This window comes from Leucoraja erinacea, chromosome 5, assembly GCF_028641065.1.
Source record: "Leucoraja erinacea ecotype New England chromosome 5, Leri_hhj_1, whole genome shotgun sequence".
Taxonomy (NCBI): Eukaryota; Metazoa; Chordata; class Chondrichthyes; order Rajiformes; family Rajidae; genus Leucoraja; species Leucoraja erinaceus.
In genome coordinates, this window is record NC_073381.1 from 57,237,904 (window position 1) to 57,250,942 (window position 13,039).

Genomic DNA, 13,039 nt, shown 5'->3' on the forward strand with positions numbered 1-13,039 from the left:
TGCCCGGCGTGGCTTCCGGTTGGTGCGGCCTCCGGTCAGCGTGGCCTCTGGTCAGCGTGGCCTCTGGTCAAGGCAACTTCCGGTCAAAGCAACCTCTGGTCAGGGGAGCAGCAACCTCAAGATCATGAGGAGGCGAGTAGGGAGACTGGGGGAATTGAGGGAGAGGAGGGGGTAGGGAGGTAGAGGGCGCAAAGTGGGGGATGTCAGGAGGGAAACTGGGGGGATTGAGGGAGAGGAAGGGTAGGGAGGGAGAGGGAGGGGAAAGTGGGTGAGGTGAGGAGGGAGCATGGGGGAGGAGGGGGGATAGAGGGAGAGGAGGGGCTTCAGTAGTGGAGAGGAGTTATGGAGGGAGGGAGGGAGTGGCTGAGGATAGGGGAAAGAAGAGGTGCGGGAAGGATTGGGGGAGGGTAGGAGGAGAGGGGAAATAAGAGGAAGCAGGTGAGGAGGGAGAGGGGGTAGTGGGGAATAGAGGGAGAGGAGGACAGTGGGGAGGTGAGGAGGGATAATGGGGGAATAGGGGAAGGTGAGGAGTGGGGAATAGAGGGATAGGATGGGTGTAGGGAGGAGAGAGGATTTATGGATGGAGGGAAGTGACTGAGCATAGGGGAAACGAGAGGGAGGGAGAGGTGAGGGAGGGATTGGGGGAGGGGAGGAGGAGAGGGGAAAGTAGAGATAGGGTGGGAGAGAGTGCTGGGGATGAGGGGAAATGAGCCGCGTCTGCGTAGTTGGGGACTATGGGTGAGTGGTGGAATATTGCGTTGGAGGAACGGGTTGTGTTTGGGGACCAGGCCTCCCACATGACAGGGCCCAACAGGTCCCACTTAGTCCAGTACATAACTAACACTATGGTCTTGTGCTCTTGGTTTTCCTATTTACCCAAAAACGGTACACAATAGCGCTATGATTTTTCGGCAGCTCAACCATTGTTCTCCCATGCTGCGAGTGCACGTTTTATTCTGATCGGTGGAATATTGTAAAAGTTAGCGAGGTTTAAAAATCTTAAAAAATGCACGTGCGCAGATGGATCTCTTCTCCTGCCAGTCAGTGCCACGTGGATCGGTCTCTTCTCCTGTCACTCCGCGGGATGGTCCGCCCCTTCCTACGCCATCGCGTCTTTACTGGAACTGAGGGACGCTATGGGTGGCCGGCAGAGGTCTCCAACCAGATACAATTTTCGGAGGGACTGGGAGCGGCCCGGCGCAGCGGGACGGGAGATGTCACCAAACAGAAAACGGAGAATCTGATCCCGGCAGATGAGAGCGTTCAGCGCCCACTGTGAGTCCCAAACACACCGCCATCACAACGCCCCGCTGCTCCAGCCCCTTCCCCTCTGTTCCCCATCGCTGGCTCCTGCCCCCCTCCCTCGTGATACCTCCTTTCCCCAATGGCTCTCCCCTGTCTTTTCTCCAAACTCCCCCTAAACGAGGTCTTCACTATCCTTTTCACCTGTGTTGCCATTTTCAAAGAGCTATGAACTAGCGCCCCAAGGTTCTTCTGTATATGAACTCTTCTATGTTTCTTGTTATTCAGTGTATTTGCCCAGCCAGCATTAGATGACCGAAATGCATTTGCTCACACTTGCCTGCATTAAATTCCATCTACCACCACGTTGCAAACTTTCCAGCTGATCTATGTTGCACTGTATCCCAAGGCAACTATCCATGATATCTACAACTATATCAGTCTCCATGTTATCAGCAAACCTACCTCTCAAACCTACCTCTCAAACCTACCTCTCAGACCACAAACATTTTCATTCAAGTCATTCATATAGATGACAAACAATATTCGTACTTTGTTACAGACTTAAACAACCTTCTGCCATCACTCTTTGCTTCCTATCACCTAGCCAGTTTTGGATCCAGTTTACTGGAACATCTTGGATTTCTTCCACCCTAACTTACCGGAGCATGCAAGATCTTGTAAACAGCCTTGCTAAAGTGACTGTGTATCATGTTTACAACCTTGCCTGCATCAATTTATTCACTAATCTCCTCAAAAAGCACAATTAGATTCATAAGGCAGGATATTTCATGAACAGAAACATGCTGACTACCAACCCCCTGCCAATCAATCCCTGCTTTACCAAGTGATGATAAATTAATCCCGAAGATTATTTTTCCCAATATTTTCTCTCCTCCTGACGTAAGGCTCACTGATCTGTAGTTTCCTGGCTTAATTCTACCACTCTTATTAAACATGGGTATAACATGAGCCACACTCTAATCTTCCAGTATGTCACCAATGACTAAAGATTAACCAAAAATCTGCATCAGAGGCTTACCTATCTCCTCTTTTGCTTCTCATAACGTCTTGGGATAAATTTCATCAAGCCCTGAGAATCTATCCTCCTTAACGTGAGCCGGTACTTCTAACACTTCTTTCCTGATACACCCATGTTCCAGACTGCCAACGTACACCTCCACTAAATCTACATCCTTCCCTGGCAGAGTCTTCATTCAGGACAACCGACATATCCTCTTGTTCCATACAAAGATTTCCATCCTGAGGGGACCTACTCTTTCCCAAGCTACCTCCTTGCTTCTAATATGTTTACAAATTCTATTGACCAGGGCCATTTCATGTCTCTGTTTTGGCCACCTTATTACTTTCATAATTCTCAGCCCCGTCTTGTGGAAAAGGTTTTCTGAGACATTTTACTCACGGCTGATAATAGACAATAGACAATGGGTGCAGGAGTAGGCCATTTGGCCCTTCGAGCCAGCACCGCCTTTCAATGTGATCATGACTGATCATCCCCAATCAGTACCCCGTTCCTGCCTTCGCCACATATCCCCTGACCGCTATTTTTAAGAGCCCTATCTAGCTCTCTCTTGAAAGCATCCAGAGAACCTGCCTCCACCACCCTCTGAGGCAGAGAATTCCACAGACTCACCACTCTCTGTGAGAAAAAGTGTTTCCTTGTCTCCGTTCTAAATGGCTTACTCCTTATTCTTAAACTGTCGCCCCTGGTTCTGGACTCCCCCAACATCGGGAACATGTTTCCTGCCTCTAGCGTGTCCAAGCCCTTAACAATCTTATATGTTTCAAAGAGATATCCTTTCATCCTTCTAAACTCTAGAGTGCACAAGCCCAACTGCTCCCTTCTCTCAGCATATGACATTCCCGCCATCCCGGGAATTAACCTTGTATACTCAGAGTGGTGGCTGTGTGGAATGAGCTTCCAGGGAAGGTGGTGGAGGCAGGTTCGTTTTTATCATTTAAAAATAAATTGGATAGTTATATGGACAGGAAAGGTATGGAGGGTTATGGGACTAGGGGAGAATACGTGTTCAGCACGGACTAGAAGGGTCGAGATGGCCTGTTTCCGTGCTGTAATTGTTATATGGTTATATGGTTATATGGTTAAACCTACGCTGCACTCCCTCAATAGCAAGAATGTCCTTCCTCAAATTAAGGGGACCAAAACTGCACACAATACTCAAGGTGTGGTCTCACTAGGGCTCTGAACAACTACAGAAGGATCTCTTTGCTCCTATATTTGATTCCTCTTGTTATGAAGGCCAACATGCCATTCGCTTTCTTCACTGCCTGCTGTACCTGCATGCTTACTTTCATAGACTGATGTACAATGACCCCCAGATGCCGTTGTACTTCCCCTTTTCCCAACTTGACGCCATTTAGATAGTAATCTGCCTTCCTGTTTTTGCTACCAAAGTGGATAACCTCACATTTATCCGCATTAAACTTCATCTGCCATGCATCTGCCCACTCCCACAACCTGTCCACCAGGAGATATAGAAACAAGGAATTACAGATGCTGGTTAACAAATAAAAGTGCTGGAGTAATTCAGCAGGTCAGGCATCCCGACACAAAACGTCACCTATTCATGTTCTCCAGAGATGCTGCCTGTCCCGCTGAAGTATTCCAGCACCAGCGGGACAGGCATCATCTCTGGAGGACATGCATAGGAAACTTTTTGGATTGGGACCCGAAACATCACCTATCCATGCTCTCTAGGGATGCTGCCTGACCTGAATTACTCCAGCACTTTTTTTGTAAACCAGCACGTGCAATTCCTTGTTTCTATATTTCCTGATGGTTTAGCTCTCTTTTTCTTTCACCAGAGAATGTAGTTGGAAGACACAACACTCCCTTTGTTCTCTGACCCTTCTCTTTTAAAGATATTTGATCTGTGCTCGTAGCTCCATTTCTTTCTTCACAGATGCTGCCTGTCATTCTGAGTATTTCCTGCACCTGCTGCTTCTAATTCTTTCCTGAAATTACAGTAATATCAATTTATTGAAAATAGCACATTTCCTATCAGTCATAACAGTGGTGCATTGGCAGGCTTTATTCATATTTTCATAGGTAATTCTTACACATATGTACATAGTATCACATTCTTAGTTATCTATTTTATTTTTCGTTTAATATACATAAGTAAAGTAGCAATGGTATGTGCTAGTGAGTTCCACTGTTCTGGCCAAACAAACCCACTTGTCTCCTACTGATCATAAGGTCATAAGTGAAAGGAGTAGAATTAGGCCATTTGGCCCATCAAGTCTACTCCACCATTCAATCATGGCTGATCTATCTCTCCCTCCCAACCTCATTCTCCTTCCTTCTCCCCATAACCTCTGACACCTGTACTAATCAAGAATCTATCCATCTAGCCTTAAAAATATCCTCTGACTTGGCCTCCACAGCCTTCTGTGGCAAAGAATTACACTGATTCACCACCCTCTGACTAAAGAAATTTCTCCTCATCTTCCTAAAAGTACGTCCTTTAATTCTGAGGCTCTGACCTCTAGTCCTAGACTCCCCCACTAGTGGAAACATCCTCTCTACATCCCTCTATCCAAACTTTTCAGTAATCTGTATGTTTCAATGAGGTCCCCCCTCATTCTTCTAAACTCCAGCGAGTACAGGCCAACAACCACTCATCATAGGTTAACTTACTAATTCCTGGTGCTCACAAATTTGTCTGGATGTCTCAATAATTTAATTAGGAGACGTAAAACCTGTGGATTAATTTCCACACCTCGCCACTGCAGCAGGGGAGTAATTCTTTCAATTGGCAGTGAGCTGTGCCTCGCCAGATAAACTAGGAAGGTGTTAGCTGGCAACAGGACATTAAAATGAGCCACCCCCCCAAGGCCAAATGTAATGCAATTTTCAGCTGTACACGATGTTCTGGGAAGACCGACTGTTGTTGATGAGAAGCTGTGAACTTCACTTCAGTATTCATTGTTGAAGAGCAATTGAATTCAGACTGAAGCATAGGTGCTTTATTTGTGGGTTCTGTGACATAACTTACAGACTTCAAAACAAACTTTGATGCATGAGCATTCACATAGGCAGTTGTTGAAGAACTTACCATTATATATCTTGTAAGCCCATAAAGCCTTCTGGCTTAAAGGAAGGATCACAGAAACAACAATAGATGATTCAGCCACTTGATCTTATTCTACCATTCAAGTTAAGCCGTCTCTGAACACTTTAAACCCGCCGTGATGGCATTAGAATTTCTTCTCCTACCCAATAGAAGATCTGGTGTCATATATAGGAACATGAAATGTGTAAGTTTCCCAAAAGGGCTGTTAGGAGTTTATAGGAATGCTGCTATTGATATTTATTTACATTAACTTTAGGTTTATTTTCTGTCGAGGAGAAGTTTACAACGTCTCTGGTTCAATTGTCCACCATGTGGATTTGAGTCTATTATTGGAACCAGAGCTATCTGGTGGACAGTCCTGATTCTTTTCAGTCCTGGTACCATTCTGGTGAATGTGTTTTCATTCTATTTCAATAACCTTCTTGAAGGATGATGCCCAGACTGAATGCAGCAGTTATAACTGGCCAGTTATAACACAGATTTTCCCATTTATATCCAAGCATTCTTGGGATAAAGGCTGACATTCCATTATGTGTAGGAAAGAATTCCCCCCTGCTCAGCCCCCTGCTGTACTCACTCTATACTCATGACTGCGTAGCCGGTCATAGTGCGAATTCCATCATCAAGTTCGCTGATGATACCGCTGTTGTGGGATGTATCACTGATGGGGATGAGTCCGAGTATAGAAGAGAGATTGAGCAACTGTCCTTATGGTGCCAGCACAATAACCTGGCCCTCAACACCAGCAAAACCAAGGAACTGATTGTGGACTTTGGAAGGAGTAGGATGGGGACCCACAGTCCCATTTATATCAACGGATCAATGGTTGAAAGGGTCAAGAGCTTCAAATTCCTGGGCGTGCACATCTCTGAAGATCTTTTCTGGTTCGAGAACACTGATGCAATTATCAAGAAAGCTCATCAGCGCCTCTACTTCCTGAGAAGATTATGGAGAGTCGGTTTGTCAAGGAGGACTCTCTCTAACTTCTACAGGTGCACAGTAGAGAGCATGCTGACCGGTTGCATCGTGGCTTGTTTCGGCAACTTGAGCACCCAGGAGAGGAAGAGACTACAAAAAGTAGTAAACACTGCCCATCGGCTCTGACCTTCCTTCCATCGAGGGGATTTATCGAAGTCGCTGCCTCAAAAAGGCTAGCAGTATCATCAAAGACCCACACCATCCTGGCCACACACTCATCTCCCTGCTACCTTCAGGTAGAAGGTGCAGGAGCCTGAAGACTGCAACGACCAGGTTCAGGAATAGCTACTTCCCCACAGCCATCAGGCTATTAAACCTGGCTCGGCCTAAACTCTGAACATTAATAAGCCATTATTTGTTATTTGCACTTTATCAGTTTATTTATTCATGTGCTTTGTAGTCAATGCCCATTATATTCTGTGTGCTGAAGCAAAGCAAGAATTTCATTGTCCTGTCAGGGACACATGACAATAAACTTGAACTTGAAGAATTGCAGATGCTCGTTTTAATCAAAGATAGACATAAAAATGCTGGAGTAACTCAGCGGGACAGGCAGCATCTCTAGAGAGAAGGAATGGGTGATGATTCAGGTCTGTAGAAGGGTCTCGACCTGAAACGTTACCCATTCCTTCTCTCCAGAGATGCTGCCTATCCCAGTGAGTTACTCCAGCATTTTGTGTCTATCTTCTGACATGCCATTACTTTGTTTAAAAAATATTTTTTATACCTGCCCAGCTGCTCTGGAGACATCTGTATTGATCATAAACTTTTTCTATAGTTCCCAGATTTTTGCTATAATATCACATAAAACATATTATGTAGGGCTTTCTCATTTACCATTAAGGGACAGTTTTAAGAAACAAATAGAGGATGACATACAAAACTGATCAAGAGTCCAATCTTTCAGTCAGCTTGCCTTACGAGTCAACTTGCCATGCTTTTGATATCTTACTTCACTGCCCTTTTCAGCCTGGCCTAGAACAACCAGTGTCTTGTTTAGATGGTTGAGATCTAATGCTTGAAGGCATTCCCATGTTCTTATGAGGAAACAAAATGCTTAACAACATGTGATCAGCTGATTGAGGGATTATATTCCTTAAATTATCTTGTTTGTATGGAAAACTGCCCCTTAACATTAAATAAGAACCCTACCTAATCTGATAGCTACATATATCACTTGCCTTTGAGCTGGATACCATTTTTGTATTTTACACGGATTCTTCAGTTTCTGTTTGTATGCTACAGAATTTAAAACAAACAGAAGATATTTATCGTGTACAATTGTTTGGACTGACATGAGCAAAACAAAATAGAATAATAGCTGGATTATTATTTTATCCAACTAGTGGCTATCATTTAACAGAGCGGCAATGTGGAGTAGCAATACAGCATATGCAGCGCCAGAGACCAGGATTCGATCCTGACTATGGGTGCTCTCTGTACATTCTCCTCTTGGCCGCATGTGTTTGCTCCGAGATCTTCAGTTTCCTCCCACACTCCAAAGACATTCAGGTTTGTAGGTTAATTGGCTTGGTATAAATGTAAATTTTCCCTAGGGTGTATAGGATAATGTTAATGTGTGGGGGTTGCTGGTTTGTGAGGATTTGGTGGGTCGAAGGGCATGTTTCCGTGCTGTATCTCTAAACTAAACTAATTGAAATTATTCTGAGTTCAGAATAATATTGGGTGTGTCCGAACACCACGTTTTGTATTTCTTATGATATTTCATGTGGTATCTTACTTACTCACTGCTGTTGCTTGAACAGGTTTGCTATAGCCTTGGGTATTGCTGGCCCGTTGTCCACCTAGTGCAATGGCACAGCTATAAATTAATTACATAAATTAAAATATCACTGGATGATGTTTTGTGCCTACTAATAACAATACATCTACAACAAACAACTACATATGTAGTTGGTGGGTGGTACCAAATTTAACCAAAGACCAAAGAACCATCTGAACCATCTCAGGCCAGTCTTCTCAGAGGTTGGTTGTTAATGAGTTTCTATCCTGCTCCAATGCTTCCAGCTCCCTTGGTCAATCCAGAATGAAAAGTGCAAGATTATATGGCACTAAACAAGAAACAATGTTAAGAAGATTTAATCTCAACAACTAGAGCCATAAACACACCACAATGGTTAGTAAAATAAGGTGCAGCTTAAAATACTGCAGAATTTTATTTTATACGACTCGGGAAAATATGTTACAAAGTGAGAGATCCCTCCACTCAGCTGAAAAGAGACTATAACAAGGTTAAAAATGCATTATTTATCATTCTTGTTTACTACCCTATGTTTATAATCACATCCGTAACCCAAGATTCAGGCAGGTGGATGGTTCATTGCAATAGTTCCACCAAGAATATTCTGAGTTGTCCAATCCTGTTCTGGAATGGAAACATGTAAACTCTGCATTGTGATCGATTCACAAAATAGAAGATATTAGCTTAAACTGCAATTAGATGTAATCTTTAAAAGGAAACTCGCCTACAACCAATCAGTCCCTTGGAGTGTGATCTATTTCTGTGTCTGTGTTTCATTGAAAGCCAAGACAGTGATGAGTGTAATTTATTAAGCTTCAAGCATACCACTGTCACAATAGTGTCAATGCTCCCCAGAAAATCTAAGCAGCTGAATACATTATTTTGCTGAGAAATCCAAATACATTCATTGTGGGTTGATATATTTGGAAGAGTAACACCAGAAAGAAGCTTCTTATTGTAATATAGCCCGACTTTCCTTCAAATTATGCATTTCTTCTTGTTTGTTTCATCTTCCACCAACATTGTAAATTGTTTGGTTTTCCCATAGAGATATCTATTCCCTGAGGAGATTTGTAGACAGTAATGACATCTGGTTCTAAAACTGTCTAAAAGTGCTTTGGTTGACAGAGGAAAGTTGAACTCTGAAACATCCACAGGACAATAACTGTGATTTCAATTGCATCCTTAATGTGTCAATTGTTTCCTGAGCAATTAAAAAAAATCTAGTACTCTATGTGTGTGGGTTGAAATGCAAAGAAATCATGTAGTGGCATAATAAACTCAAATAATTACCTGTAATAACACTACTTAACTATGCAATTAATATTTGTTAGTTTGAAGAAATCTGCCCCAAAAGATCTAGCAATCTTTTGCTGTATTGCACCATGTTATGGGTGCAGTGGACAGTGATGTGATCAAGTGACCAATCACACTGATGCATATTCCCAGGAGGCAAACCAGGAAATAAAATTGTCAGAATTTTATAAAGCTTAAAATAGATTAAAACTTTCAAACTGGGGTCAATTGATAATGTTTTGGGCAAGAATATCAAGGGATGAAAGATAGGTCTGTGGGGATAATGGTTGAGACATGGGTTCACGATCTAACTGAATGGATGTCCAGAAGCAAGTTGCTGACTAGATTGCACCCTCTCTAAGTGCTGGTGCTCTGCACAAGCAGGTGGGAGTCAAAGTTCCCACAACTTTTCTGGGTTTACATCTTTCAGATGTGACAGAGATGGATATAAAACAAGTGGGGGAAGCTGCATTACCGATGAGAGAGAATGCCACAGCTTCACAGAGAAAATACCTTGGAGGGCTCATCGAACCAGGTCATACGGGTAGAGATCAGGAATTGGGATAGTGCAATCACAGTGGTTACACCTTTTCATCTAATTGAGGTGAGTGCAGATATATTCAATTTACTTCATGAACTTATGGAAATTCACATGATAACACATAGTATCTTCCAGTATACTAAATGGATCATGCAAGTGGGTCATTTATTCATATTGCTTTTGTGAGTTCTCCTCGCTTCATTTGAGATCAAGCATTGTTTGCTTCTATTCCAGTTCCATGGGTTTTGAAGGGAAACTTATTGTACTTATGGAACATAATTGGAATCTAAAATCCTTCCACAGATGATGCCTGACAGGATGACCAGAGGGCACATTCTGTGTGTTCATTATGCATGGACTCACAAAAGCCAATATCACACCTTCACTAGTTTTGTGCCATGCCTAAGGTGTCGCATCATTTTCTTCAATCAACCAAAGGCTCTACTGGTGCATTGAGGATGAATTTCATCATTGCTATCTGCCTTGGTAGAGTGATGTTTAAAAACAAATGAGATATCTGTGTTCATCACGACCTTGCCATGAACTTTAAAAGTTAGATGGAGGAGTTGTACATGGAGTGGGGGAGGGGGGGGGGGGGGGGGGGGAGTCAGTAGAGGACTTTTATTTTGCACATTGATTCAATTAATGTCAATGATGGTTGGGAATTTAACCTTCAGTTCAGTCCATTTTTTGATGACACAATATTTTTGCAAAGGAGTGGTTGGTGATTCTGACCCTAAACGGAATAATTAATTTGAAACTTGAACCCATTTTTTATATTTGAATCCATTTGAACCCATTTGATGGGGCACTAATCTGAAGGCATGTGATCTACTTTAGGTGGAGGCTGAAATTTTGAATTGTTCAAAAAGGTCGCAGAATATTTCTCCATTACTCTCCACCGTACTTCAACATGGATTAACTTGTTTCTGGAGTGTTCAAAATGATTATTGTATTTGCATCAAAACAGCAGTAAATGCTCCAAAGTAACTAATTGTCAATAAATTGCTTTGGGTGGTTTTTGGCATGTGATAAATTGCTAGTTAAATGCTGGTCATTATTTAATATTTGGATTGTGACGCTAATCAAAATTGAGTGGATGTGCAAATATATTGCCAAAGATTAACTTGGAAATGTTGCTGATCCATTTTTAATTTTGGTTGGTGATAAGATCAAAAATGTATAGGCACAACTGCTTAGTCCCGAGCAGTTCCATTACTCACTGTGGATCTCTTGAGAGAAATAACATGAACAGTCATTTACCACTGACCAAATACTTCTTAAAACTTAAGATCTCTCCTGAAATTTCATGATCTGTTTTTCTATCAAGCTGTTTATATTATATTTTCTGAAAGAAACCAAGGTAAAAATAATTACACGTACCAGAATGCTGTTATGCATCTCCTCTGTAACATCAAAAATAAATCATTTTCAGGACACAGATTTCTATTAAAAGAAGCACTTTAAAATTCCACCAGCTTAATGGTTTTTGAAATTAATCTGATAATTAATAATGATTTTATTTATCATGATTCAATTTTTTACTCATTTTGTAATTCAAAATTGAATGTGGCATTTCTTAATTTATAATTCAGTGCAGTTCGTATTCACTAATTAATTATTCAAAAGTTTTGAAAAGTATTGTTCTATTTTCTTTTTGCTCCTTTGACTATTCTTGTGTGCATTTGTTTGTGAAGAATATGCTTTGTCTATTTTAATCTGTAATTTTTTGACAATGGTATATTCGCTTGTGACCGTTTTTTTGGTAACTTGCTTCCTATACTTGAAGTAACATATTACATATTTCTTTAATGAACATTGATTTTAAAAAATCAATTAAAAATTCTGCCTGGAGATGAATTAGTTTGTCTCCTCCATTCCCATTAAAGCGATAGAATTATGAATACAAGCCCTCTTATTTCTTATTTTATCACATAATTATTTTTTAATACTAAAAATAGTGATCTGTCTTTTTTTGGCCATTGTACTGCCTAGTAAAACTTTATATTAACAATTAGTTAACACATTTCTAAAAATGGAAGCTTGCTGTGCGTAAATTGGCTGCTGTGTTTCCTGCATCACACCATGACTGAATTTCAGTAAGTTTGGAACAGATTGTAAAATACATGGTGATACCTGAGGTTATGGAAGGAACAATGTAAAGGCAAGTTCTTCCCTTCTTTTCATTTTAACTGAGTTTTTTATTGGCCCTGAATTAAGAGTTCACCAATGGATTGCTAAACTTAATGGGTGAATTTACATGTTGATCTATGCTCTTTTACGGGGCTAACAAATGCATTGCGCACATTCCCTCTGGAGTGTAAACTGATTTTTAATGTTCAAAGTAAAGTTGAGAATGACCATTGGTGTGAGTTTTACTCTGTTTCATTCTTGTTTAAGTTAGGTTTACCATTGGATCTAGACTTGACTAAATCAGCAATTTGAAGGGGAATTATCTCGCACCCATGCCGTCTTATTTTTTTTGTGTTGACGCACTGCAGTTCAATAATGTATTTGGTGTTTTCATTTAAAATTCAACCAAATCCAGCAGTTACATTTTAAAACTTTTTTTTTCATTTGATTACATGATCATTACATACATGGAGAGGGATCAGCATACCTTTGTCAACGCATCATTGTTGAAACACCCTCTCAGCCCTCGCTGCCATGGCCACCTGTCATCAAGAGGAGCTTGTGTTACTGTGAAATGATTATATAGATCACATCTATTCCAATTAATTAAAAACAGTTATTATAGAAACTATATGTGTAGGAAGGAACTGTAGATGCGGTTTATACCAAAAAAGACACAAAATGCTGGCATTACTCAATGGGACAGGCAGCATCTCTGGAGAGAAGGAAGGCCTCGACCCGAAATGTCACCGAGTCCTTCTCTCCAGAGATGCTGTCTGACCCACTGTTACTCTAGCATTTTGTTTCTTTCTTTGTCGTAAAAACTATTTGGCAAACCTTCCTTGCCTGACCACTTTCATAGCTGTGGAGCTGCCATTTACTTGACTTACCACCTAACTCAGTAATCAGATAATTTCTTGTTTCTTATGTTGTATGTTCTTTGATCTGTGTTATTTGTTCCACTTGTCC

At 41.4% G+C, this 13,039-nt stretch overlaps 1 protein-coding gene across 39 annotated transcripts in view; it reads left to right on the top strand.

The window, feature by feature from the left end:
* The window catches only part of trdn (triadin), a 270,827-nt gene that overhangs the window by 102,383 nt on the left and 155,405 nt on the right, over positions 1-13,039 (top strand). The window lies entirely within an intron of this gene.